The 12809-nt window shown below is 41.0% G+C and overlaps 1 pseudogene; it reads right to left on the bottom strand.

The window, feature by feature from the left end:
• Nucleotides 1-9833: 9833 nt before the first annotated feature.
• On the bottom strand, nt 9834-11918 carry LOC147430720 (uncharacterized; annotated as a pseudogene).
• Between the last annotated feature and the right edge of the window lie 891 nt (nt 11919-12809).

The following is a 12809-nucleotide window of genomic DNA, read 5'->3' as shown; positions in this document are numbered from 1 at the left end:
ATGCAGTGTACGCCAACGGTGGATGCGCCGGAGAATTTGATCTACCGCTTTAACCATAACCATAACAAAAGTGAGAGAGCCCTTTATTATTCCTTCTTCAGCAGTATTTTACCTCGCTAGTATCGTGGCGAGGTCCCCGTTAATGGCGAAGCCAAGCGGCTGCTGACTGTGGAGCAACAGTGGAGCCTTTTGCGTGCGTGCCTTCAAAAGCGTGGCGTGCGCTTCGTCACCACCCGGCCACCTTCCCTTCACTTGCATGATCCGGTGACCTCCTCTCCTCTCCTAATTCGCACGGCAAGCATTCCGACACTGCACCATGAGCTTCATAATTGTCTCTCCAGAAGCACCCACCTGTTTAGCCCAAGTGGAACTCATCATTTGCTGATTGTCCTAAAACAATTTTCTGTGCGTTTTCTTGCGGTTTTGGCCGACATAATTAAGGCCTTAGTAAAGCATTGAGCTCTTGAGGATTATTGGATTAACCTACTTCGTAAGATAATTCACATTTGGTTTTCTGATTCTATGCAGAAAGGTTGCGGAGGAGGGTTTGCCGAGGACTCGAGGAGGTCTTGTTATTATGTGTCCACGGTAGCGTCTTGGGGGGTAGAATATGGCGGCCTTCTTTTTCAAAGTTTTCGGCGGGTCCAATTGTGAGAACTTAAAGATTCACTTAAATGTGATTAATATCACTATTAATTAATATACTAATGTCAAAACATAAGAGAGTGCAAGATAGAAATAGAGTAATGACAATAGATTTCACTTGAATGGAGAGTGAAGACCTTGTTACAAATGAGCGCAGCTAATGAGATTTATATACAAGTTGAGGGAGTGAGGATTATCCATCACATGTGAATTATAGGTAGGTGGGAATAGACACATGTTGAGGCTTGCATAGGTAAAAGGGGTCCATGTGGGAATTAGGTGTAAGGATTTTGGGAAAAAAGGTATGTGGGAAGAAGTCCACACTTATTAAAATCATAAGTTACTTTTACATCCCCTCTTAAGGGTGGACTTCTCGTTGTAGCGTATTGAGATTGATGAACAAAAAAGCTTTGTGAAGTAGCCACGTCGCAGATACAAAAAAGCTTTGTGATGTAGCCATGTCGTAGATACATGCTATCTCCCCTCAATGAGAAGTTCATCCAGTAGGGATCAAACTCAAATTACGCGATGAGAGTGTTTGTTTAGAGGCGGACACAGACTTGGTGAGAAATTTTGCCCAATTTTCTGCATATGGAACATACACTAGCTTGATGAAGCCATTTCCGACTAATTCTTTCAAGAGATGGAAGCTTATCTTAATGTGTTTGAGCTTGGATGAGAAGGAAGGTGATTCTCTAAGTGCGATGGTAGACTGATTATCACAAAAAAGAGTGATTGGATCAGTCGAGATATTGAAGGGTAGCTTCAATTTGTGGATCAATTCAGAGATCCAAAGAGCCTCGCGGGAGGCAAGAGCATCAGCAACGTATTCCACTTCAGTAGAAGAACTTGCAATAGAACATTATCGTTTGGTTTGCCAAGAGATAGGACCACCAGCCAAAGTGAATACATAGCCTCCTGTAGAAAAACATCGAGGATCGTCGCCAGCCCAGTTGGCATCAGCATATCCTGAAATAGAAATGGGACTAGAGGGGTTGTAATAGTAAGTGAGGGCATAGTGTTAAGTGGTGCATAAGTAGCGAAGGGTTCTCTTTGGGGCTTGCTTGTGCATTTTACAGGGCTTTGACATAGAGCGAGAGAGGATATGGCCTATGTAGCAAAGATCGAAACGGGTGCAAGAGATAAGATAACGTAATTGTCCGCAGAATTTTGGGAAATGAAAGGATGGGCAGTAGAGTGCATAAGTGTGAGTGTAATCATGAAATTCAGGAGTAAGCTTGTGCTTAACAGGCAAAGGTGTAAACTCAGGGGTTGAAGCAGACATACCATAGAAGAGGAGGAGTTCTTCAATGTATTTGGATTGGGATAATTGGATAAATTTACCTGTTGGATCTCTTATGACTTCAATGCCGAGAAAAAAAGTCATAGGTCCTTTGTCGGTTACTGGGAATTCATGAGAGATGCAATCAATTGCTTGTAGCAACATGTACTCTGATGTGCCAAGAAGAGGAATGTCATCCACAAAGAGGCCTAAGATAGCCATGCCTTTAGAGGTCTGCCATATGTAGATATTGTAGTCTGCCATAAGACATTCCCAGCCACATTTGAGCAAGTAGTGGTGCATGCGGATGTACCACTCTCGTGCAGATTGTTTTAAGCCATAAATGGGCTTATGCAATTTACATACATAATCAGGGTGGTGAGGGTCTTCAAAATGAGTAGGTTGTAGCATATAGATGAGCTCTTGGAGCAAGCCATGTAAGAAGGCATTTTTTATATCAAGATAATGTAAAAGAGGATTAAACTTAGCAGCAAGTACAATAAGAAGCCAAAATGCAGTCATACCCAGTACTGGCGAATAGTTGTCGAAGTAATCCACACCTTGTTGTTGAGTGAAGCCGCGAGCGACAAGGAGTGCCTTGTAGCGATCAACTGAGCCGTTGGGGTGGTATTTCTTCTTTAATAGCCATTTGCAAGAGACAATGTTATGATTCTTAGGAGGTGGCACAAGCTCCCAAGTGTTAGCTTCTTTGAGGGCTTGGAGTTCATCCAATATGGCAGCATGCCAGTCCTTGCTCTTGCTAGAAGCAAGGGCATCGAGAACAGAGAGGGGAAGGGCATCTTCAAGAGGCTCTAGTGGATGTTCAAGAATAATTTCATCACTCAGTACAGCAGAGAAATTGGTGGCTTCATAGATCTTGCGAAGAGAGCGGGTGCGGCCATGCAAACTAGAGGCGGCTTGGTCCAAGTGTATAGCTGAAGTGTGTTGCAATGGCGAGGTGGCAGAAGTAGAGCTATAAGGCTCGACTTCGTCGACACCTTCTGGGATGGGAGTAACTAGCAAGGTTTCGTGGGAGTTGCGGAAAAAAGTGAGACCGGTAACGAAGGTGATGGGAGCTCACGAGGTGGAGCACCGAGTGTCTGCGGTGTGATGGAAGTAGCGGTAGTCAGGATGGACGGTGTTGGTGATGGTGTCAACTGTGAGGAGATGGGTGTAAGAGGTGGTGCAGGAGTGTTTCCGATTGGCTATGCATGAGAATGCGAGACACGAGGAGGTGGATGGGCGATGAGGAAAGGCCTTTGGATGGTGAAGGGAGGCTCAAGATTGTGCCTAGAAGGGTGGGAAATTTTCATGTGTGTGTGTGTTGGTGAGGCCGTCAACAAAGATTGATGAGAAGAGTGGACTGGTGATGAGAATGTAGGGTGCAATGGTGGAGAAGATTTGCCTGAGATGATGAATTCTTCATCAAAGATGACGGTGCAGGCAAAGATAAACTTGTGATGGTCTGGGATATAGAGGCGGTATGCCTTGATGCCAAAGCTATCACCATAGCCGACAAAAGTTGTACGTTGAGCACGTGGTGATAGTTTTGATAAAGGTTGCGTCACAAGTGGGTATGCAATGCTTCCAAAGATGCGAAGGTGGCCAAGATGAGGTGCGTGACCGTGCCAGAGGGTGTAGGGTGTAGTAGTAGGATTGCGGGTGGATGGAATGCAGTTTTGAATGTAGCACGTACTGGCGGTAGCTTCTTCCCAATAGGTGTCTGGGAGGCTAGCTTGAAGAAGCATGGCACGAGCAACTTCAAATAGTGTGCGATTCTTGCGCTCGGCACGACCGTTTTGTTGTGGGTGGTCGGTGATGGAGAATTCATGTCGAATACCAGCAGAAAGACATAGATCTTTGAATGCATGAGAAGTGTATTCCCCACCATGATCTGTGCGGAGAGTTTTAATATGGAAGCCATGTTTAGTCTCAACTAATGCCTTGAATGTGCAAAAATGAAGGTCGAGGATTTCTCGGCCATGTAGTAAGTAGTTGTGTATTTTGAGAAATCATCTATAAAAGTAAGCATATACTTATTTCCAGTGAGCGAGTTGACGGGAAATGGGCCACAAACATCAGAGTGGATGAGGTCGAGAGGTGTAGTGGCTCGTGATGATGAAGTGGGGAATGGGACATGATGTGCTTTAGCAAGAATGCATCCCTCACAAAGTGTGATGTGAGTGAGGTGCTTGGGAAGACCTAGTGCAAGTTGCCGATGAGTGAGTTGGTGCAAAACATGTTGAGAAATATGTCCTAGTCTATAATGCCATTTGAGTGTGTTTTCTTGTGTTTTTATGGATGATGTAGATGCATGTGCAGGCGATGCATCACCCAATGGATAAAGACGCCCAGTTTTGGGGACCAAAAGTGTGACATACTGACCATCTTTGTTTAGTGCCGAAATGTGGCAGCCTTCTCGCATGAATTTGATGATGATGCCGTTGTTGGTTAGCTCTCTACAGAGATGAGATTTTTCTTGAGACCAGGGACATATTATACGTGAGAAATAGTGGTGTGTAGGCCATTAGGTAGGTTAATGACAACATCTCCATAGGCTTTGGCGAGCTGGATGATGTTATCACCGAGGCATACTTCTACAGGGTGTTCTAGATAAGTGATGTTTGATAGCCAATGTAAGTGATATGTCATATGATGGGTGGCGCCCGTATCAAGTAGCCAGATATTGGGATATGAAGTAGCTATAGTGGTGGCATATAGTTGCAAAGGATAAAATGGGCTATCATACGTAGATATGTCAGCATAATGAGCTGACCATAAATAAAAGGAGATGGCTAGCCATGGCGTGTCCCCCCTTGAGGGTAAGAAGGATATAGATTAGGGTGAGAGACAGGACGATTACCTTGATTGCGTGGTTGCCGACAGTCCTTTGTGAGGTGTCCAAAGCGATGACAATTGGCGCATTGCTAGGTAGATTTGGACTTTACAGCTAAGGCCTAATTGATATGTTGCTTTTCTCTCTCTCTCTCTCTCTCTCTCTCTCTCTCTCTCTCTCTCTCTCTCTCTCTCTCTCTCTCTCTCTCTCTCTCTCTCTCTCTCTCTCTCTCTCTCTCTCTCTCTCTCTCTCTCTCTCTCTCTCTCTCTCTCTCTCTCTCTCTCTCTCTCTCTCTCTCTCTCTCTCCCTAATGTGATGCCAAAAATTAGCTCGGCCCCTTAGGGCCTTATCCCATTCAACCGATTCTCATTGTGATGAAACTCATGGGGTGAGGCTAGCGTACTCTGAGATGATAGCTAGCCATGATTTCTGCGACGTCCTCCTTTTCCATCGTGCCTTACGTACATGTACCCTCTTCTAACCACCACCATGCCAACTCTTTCCCTTGAGGTGGGGACCGGGGGGGGGGCTAATGGTCCTCCACGAAGCTCAGCTAAACGGGCTTTCTGCCTTGGCCGCTTCGCCTACAAAGGAAAATCAGGGTACTTCTTCTCCGGGCACCCAAAATCAAATGCCCTCCCAAAGTGTTCCATTTGCCCCTCTAGCTTTCCCCCTTGTAGGCGGCGGCATGTCCCATACACAACTTTTTCATAGCCCCGGACTTTCTTAGCTTCAAAGAATCAATGATGAAGTCGTTCGACCCATGGCTCAAGTCAACATGCAGGAGAAGATGTAGATGCACCCTTAAATTCCTAGTTTCAATCAAGTTTCCTTCCCCCCATTATCCTATGTGGAAGCTATCTATGGCTCTGACAGATTTCTCAACCCCCTCTTCAGACCTCAACTTCATGTGGAACAAGGTATGGGTTCTCTACCTTCTGTCTTTCAACAAAATGTATGGCGCGTGCAAGATGGAGCTACCCAACAGTTTCAAACCTCTCAAGGTTCTCAATGCACTAGCTCTATGGTGCCCAATAAGTCTCCCTCTCCTAGAAATAATACTAACCTTAGAGCTAATCCTGGACCCAATTTACCCCTTTCATAGGCCATGCCAATTCGGAATCTGACACCACAGAGCCTATGGAGACAGAGATGGCTCCCACTATGGCCCCCAACTCAAATCAATAAGGCACTCAGGTCCTTCCAGAGAGCCCCAATGAGAAAGCTCGAGGCCTATCAGACTTTGATAGTGAGAGTGAATGTATTAAAAGCACCCAGGTGAATAACCAGAAAGGCTTAAATAAAGATATCATGAAGTTTACACAAGAATTGGAAGCTCAGGATGCACATACCAAAGGTGCACTGACTTCCTCCCCAACTCCATCAATGGATATTTTAATGACCCAAGCTAAAGAGGAATCTCTACCTAACATGCAAGTACCAAAAGCTAAAAGAAAGGTATAGAAATAAGGTACAAAAATCTGCAGACCCTGGAGGTTGAGACCTCTTACAAAATGTATAATGGGAAGACTAAGGTATCCCCCTAGCCAACAATGTTTGATCTTTGCAGGAAAGCAACTGGCGGATGGGCGTAACACTTAATGTGGATTACAATATTTGGAAGGAATCCACTCTTTACCTTGTCCCTTTACTGAGAGGGGGGAATAAGTTGGATATGTGGTGTAGCCTTTGTCTCTTGGCATGGTGTTGTTATTGTTGCCTATTGACTGTGTATGCATCAGTCACTTGGTCTGGTAATAAGAATCCCCTGGATATTGGATAATATGTTGTAATTATCAATAAGCAGCTTTTATATTTTCTTAACCCGATGTTGGTTGTGGCCCCCATGGTGCTTTCATGTTTGAAAGTTGGGATTTATCGTTCCGCTTTGCCTAATTTGGACCATGGATATTCCCATTTCACACAGAAACTATTGATTAGGCATGAGGCTTATATGCTAATGCACAGAGCATGCCAAGAATGTCTATTACTCAGTCAAGAATGTACCAGAGATTACGGCATGACAGTAGTAGTGTTTCTCGAGCAAACAGGATCTGGAAAGATTACACATTAATTCAATAGAAAACCCCTTTATAATTATAAGAGTCTAAGAGAATAATTAGACTTACGGAGGCGTCACAACACAATCTAGAATGCCACAATCATCATAGTCCTTAATGAGGTAGTTGTGTGATAAGTATACAATTACAAATCGAAGTCACGAGATGGGATCTACGATGCCCACCAACTAATTTAGGATCGATCCTATGATAGAGGAGACGTAGTTTTTCTGGTTCATCTTCAGTTTTTAGGGTTTTCTAAAAGTAACTACCTCATTTGTGCTAATTTTTCCTATTTAATGCCGCTCGAAGTGCTAGGCTTCATTATGGCTGTGTCTGCCTTGCATCTCTAGAGTTATGATAGAATCTTAGGACCAAGGCATCTCTAGAGTTATAACAAAATCTTAGGACGTAGATCTTTGTATTGATGAGTGTGTTGTGTGTGTGTGGGGGGGAGTATATATTGGTACCTAGTTCTACACCTACTATTGCGTATTGGGCATTGACGATGTCCTGGAGACGTAGTAGTATTTATTCAATACTATGCATGATGGAGCAGATGACTACAGTCTACCACCACTTTTTTTTCAGGGTGAATTATCCTGAATTCATCTAGGTATATGTTAGGCATGTTTGGTTATGATTCTACCCATTCGGATGCATCTTGTGTGTGCGGTCTTTTTGTTTGATTCCAAAACCACGCTCATCCTCGAAAACACTTTTAACGACACAAAATGTTACATATGGTATGGAGGGCATGCTTTAATTACCTGAACTTAATTAGCTCTTCACTAAAGAAGCTCAAAATCGAGCGATCCAAAGAATACAGACACTATCCCCCCGTGTGCAAATCCCCGGGCAATACCACCGAGCGAGGTGAAAAAGCATGCAAGGGGAGCCTGGAACAAGTGCTTGGGGTTTATAAGTGGCCGTGCAGAGCTTTTGTTGGGCGATTCAGCGGTACATAGGGGTACCTGATGGATGTATATGAACGTCGTGGACGAGCAGACCATTGAGGTGCAGTTGGGCTGATGAATTCAAGGTATGCTGGGGGACTGATTTTTGAAACATAACGCCGATTGAAGCTGCAAAGCATGCAACGGCAAATTGAAACAAGTCCTTGCAGGGTTTTACGATTGGGAGAGGCGGGGTTTGATCCGGAAGACATCGTGTGTGCACAAATGGGCAGTGTAGATGAGGTGGTGGTGGGTGATCGGAGACACCTGCCTTGAGTAGGTTCTCTTGAGCAGCATCAGTATTTGCAGCACTAGGGTGCACAATAATGAAAGTAATATCATGATTGACAATGCCTGTTGGGTTGATTGATATGGCAACATGACCATCTGCAGGTGCAAAAGCATCCTTTCTCATCTTCTCTCTCCTCGATTGCAGCGTAAAGAGGTGAGGTTGATGATGAGAGCAACCACCAGGAGTTTTAGACACGTTCTCATGAGATGAAAATAGGGTAGAATGTGTGTTTTCATAGACATACAGATCAAGTTCAATCACAATTTAGAAACTTTAAAATGAATGTTCTAGTTCTTTCATAAAAATGCTTGTTCTAAAGTTAGAAAATTTCCCTTGAGGCTTCATTCTTAGAAACATCATTGCATTGTGAGAAAGTAATTCATATGATGAGAAAAATTTACGATCATTACTATTTTTCATTTAAAATTCTAAGTAAGAAAACCTACTTTACATGGTTCGAAAGTAAACTTTTCATGGCTAAGTGACTAACATGAGAAAAATTCATAGGACCTTTCTAAGATAATAAAGTCATTTTCTCACAACATAAACATCATATTCTCATCATCGTAAGAATAATTTCATTATGATAATACAATTTTGCTATTTTTATGATTAAAATAATTTTCTCTATTTAAAATTATACTCTTGAATAATATACTAGCTAGGATAAAGGGGCCATATTAACAGCCGTTACGGTGGTGCCGAGCGAAAAACGTGGTTGCTACATGATTTTGATGACTTTGTGCCCAAAAGGCCGATGAGGCAAAGGTCATGTTGCTACAAAGATTTGGGCCATGATGGCGTCTTTACAAACATGAACGACAGAAAGCAAAAATTTTCTCGTGAAAAATAAAGGGGTTCAAGATGCGAGACAAGCATGGGCTTATTCACGGATGCGGACTCACGTGGACTCGAGCCTGCTCTCAACCAATAAGAGGTTGATTTAGCTCTCAAAAACCATCCCACCAAATAGCACTAGATGTCTTAGAATTGGTGCTTTTATTTAAGTTGTTTTAAGCCCCGTCTGTTTTCCTACAAGGGACAATCCCATTATTAGCCCCCGTACCCTAAATTTGTATATTTTGATACCAAAAAAGTCAGTTTCGCTCTCACACCTTTCTATCACCCAAGTGTGGTAGATTGGTAATGCCACTTCCCTCTTGAATAACAATCTCTCTCACACACACCTTTCTACCACCTAAATGTGCGGTAGATTGGTAATGCCATTTCCCGTTTGAATAGCAGGTCTTGAGTTCAACTCTCATCGTCGGATAGATCTTTAAGGTCTCTTGGGATAGTTTCCCACGACGTTAAAATACTCTTCTTCTTCTTCTTCTTCTCTCTCTCTCTCTCTCTCTCTCTCTCTCTCTCTCTCTCTCTCTCACACACACACACACACACACACACACACACACACACACACACATGCTTTTATGGATTATGTATGTATTTCCTCAAAACCATCTTACATATTCTACCTATCTAAACAAAATCTCCTAAGACCTAGAAATTGTTCAATAATATGAGCACGCTTTACTTTTCATCTATATAAGATTCTTCAGTACACCATTTAACATCTTACAAGATAAAGAAACCAAAAGTGAAACACAATTTTACAGAAGTACATTAATTTTGATTGGTAATTTAAAGCGATATATATTGTAAAACATTTACCGTATCAAAGTTGGAAGATATACCATAAAACTTAAATCAACATTATAACTATCATTCAATTCCAACATCAATTCTGACTATAAATTGATTAAGATAAAACAATCACGTCTTGAGTGGCAACAAGCCCTATGCGTTGATTTACATGTACCTTTCCCAATGCAATTACCCAAGAAACTAATGTGTCCAACATGACAATCTTTGATGTAGACCCTTTTACATCCACAAAATGTACGTTATTTGCTTCTTGTATTAGCTTCACCTTAGAAGGTAGGTTTCCATACATGGCATCCACATCATTTTTCCCTATGTACTTCATGACAATTGCTTCCTTGTCCTCCTTTGTAAGGACATCTAAATCAACACCCAAAGAAGTAATCATTTTTGTATAGGTTGAAGATAGCAACCAAGTAAATAAACACATAAATAAAAATACTAAACACAAATCAAATCACACACCTGTGTAAAAAAAGATAACTTCCATACTTGAGCATCTCTATGTCTTTCTTGTCTCACTTTCCGTTTTAGTGTTGTTTGCTTTGTAATGTCCATATTTACAATCAAAGACATTTGTGTAAGCTTAACCTTCAAATTTCAAAAAAAACACTTATAATCAAAGCTCCATAATACACTACAAAAGTAATTCTTGTTACATGAGTTTACTTAAAGAAGAAACCTCTAAAACTTTGAGCGTTTAAGTATAAATTCATAAATGTAATACTCAAAAGGAGTGAGAATTCAGCTTATATGTATAAGCATGCATAAGTGGCAATTTACTATAGCATGCATAAGCACCTCATTTATAAACGCACTAAAAATATATCCTTCATACAGTAAGTCAAGTCCCACAAAACCAAGGTAAAAAGCCAAAAAGATAACTCGAATCTCAATCTCTATATCTAGAAGGAGCTCTCACAAGACGTTCACGTCTTCCTCTTACAATGGATACTTGTGATTCCTGCAAAAAATTGGATAACTTGCAAAACATTCCTTATACAAGACAATCTATATTCAACTTAAAGAGAATGAGCAGCCACCTTAGTATCTTGTTTGGAACTTTGAAGACCCTTGTTGTTAGCATTTGTGATATCACTCAACGCCTACAATAAAACATTACTTTAATCCACTTGCACTTGAAAACCAAAGAAACAAACTCAATCTACAAGTAGAAACCTTTTTCTTCACACTCTTTTCAAGCTCTTTTGAATTTGTCCTCTTTTTGGAGCTACCTTCAACCTACATGTGACATGTGACAATACTCAAGTAGAGAGTTGACTTGTATTTAAATACATACGATTCTAAATTTGATGTATACAATAAGATAGAATTCTTACGAGGTTAGAGTTTTAGTGAAAAAACTTTTTCCATATAAAGTTCCAAGACACTTTACATAGATGTACATACTCTTCAACTTACATTCTCAAAATCACTAGAAGCTTTAATTTCTTGAGCTGCACTCTCATCATCTTCTTTCGTCTTGAAGGCCTCTTTTGTGCAAAGTGTTGCTTGTCTTGCAAGATTAGAAGTCATATCAATCTATCAAAGAGAAATAAAAACACACAATGTTGAAAGAAACTAAGACCATATGTCAACCCAAATAAGCATCTTGTAATTCATGATTGCATGCATGCTACACATTACCGAAGGATATTCATGAACTAGCTCATCAACTAGGATGTTAGATCTTCCAATTTTCTTCTCCATAACTTTTGAAGTATTGGTAAACTTAGCATTGTCGTCGTTGACAACATTCTCTTCACAAGTCCTTGAAGCTATCAGTGCACGTGGAGACGTGATACTCATTTGACCATGAGTGAAGTGATCGTCCTAAATAAAGGAACAAGAGTTGGACAAGTAACTAGATAAGAAAAACAATATAAGAGTAAACATATTATTGCTTTTCACATTATAATTAGAGATAGAAACCACTTGAAACACGTACCTCATTATTTTGCAGATGAGGGAAGCTCTCTTTCTCATTCTCATTAATGCTCGGTTCATCAAAAGCCTAGACAAATAGCATTATCACCATCTTTAACATAAAATTATCCTCGCACAACAAACTCTTTTACAAAGCACTTATAAAAACTAGCTTTGTCCAAGAAAACAATTAAATCAAGATCTGTAAGCCAAAGTGCAATACCTCTTTGATTGTTACACTTTCATAGCTGGACATTTTTTCTTCACTTTCGCTCAAGCCGGTCAATATCTAAACATTAAACACTTTGCATTCATGCCTAACATGTGAGATGTATCTAATGGTTTAAAGAAAGTAGAAAATTGGTCTTGCTTTGTGCAATATCCTACCTACCCTCTCATGGACGATGCAATGTACAAATGTAATTTCACACATTTAGAAAACAATGAACTTTGGCAAGTTGCATACTACTTGAGTAGCACTTCCCATAATCAACAACTACATGTATTATTACCTCCTCCTTTTCAAGTTTGTCAATATTGTCATCACTTAAACATACACACGTTTCATTATTTTCTTGTAACATATCAGAATGAAAGTATTTATTAAATCAAAATGTAGTTTTAATTAACATTCCATTATGAATATTTTTCCATTGCATATACAACATAATGCCAAAGCACTTCAAGTTGCAAGCATAGGTGATAGTCTTGATAGACATCTTCACGTCAAGGGCCTTTTGGTATGAGTTTAAAACCAAAGATAGAATGCAATGCAACATTTGTAGCACTTACAATGAGAACAAATATAGGAAAAAACATGTCTAGAAAAGAACGTATCTGCATAAATTTGCATGTGAGATCAGCCTCAACATACCAACTAATTCCCCAATTGAGGGTGCCTATACCACAACCACCTTGGCCTTGAGAGCCTCATCAATAGCTAGTGTGAAGTTCCAACGATGGGACCAATGGTGGCTTTTGAATTAGGAGCCGCATGAGATCTGAGAATTGCCACACTAGAAGCCTGCCACATATTTGATTTTAGGAATTGACAGATATGTGGGAGAGTGGTGAAGGAGATGGCTAGGAGGAGGGAAGGAGGATGCAATTCCCAACCAACCAAAACTCGACGATTTCGGTCCTGCCA

Source organism: Adiantum capillus-veneris, chromosome 21, assembly GCF_014529385.1.
Source record: "Adiantum capillus-veneris isolate H3 chromosome 21, ASM1452938v2, whole genome shotgun sequence".
NCBI classification, from domain to species: domain Eukaryota; kingdom Viridiplantae; phylum Streptophyta; class Polypodiopsida; order Polypodiales; family Pteridaceae; genus Adiantum; species Adiantum capillus-veneris.
This window is presented reverse-complemented; position numbering and strand designations above follow the sequence as displayed.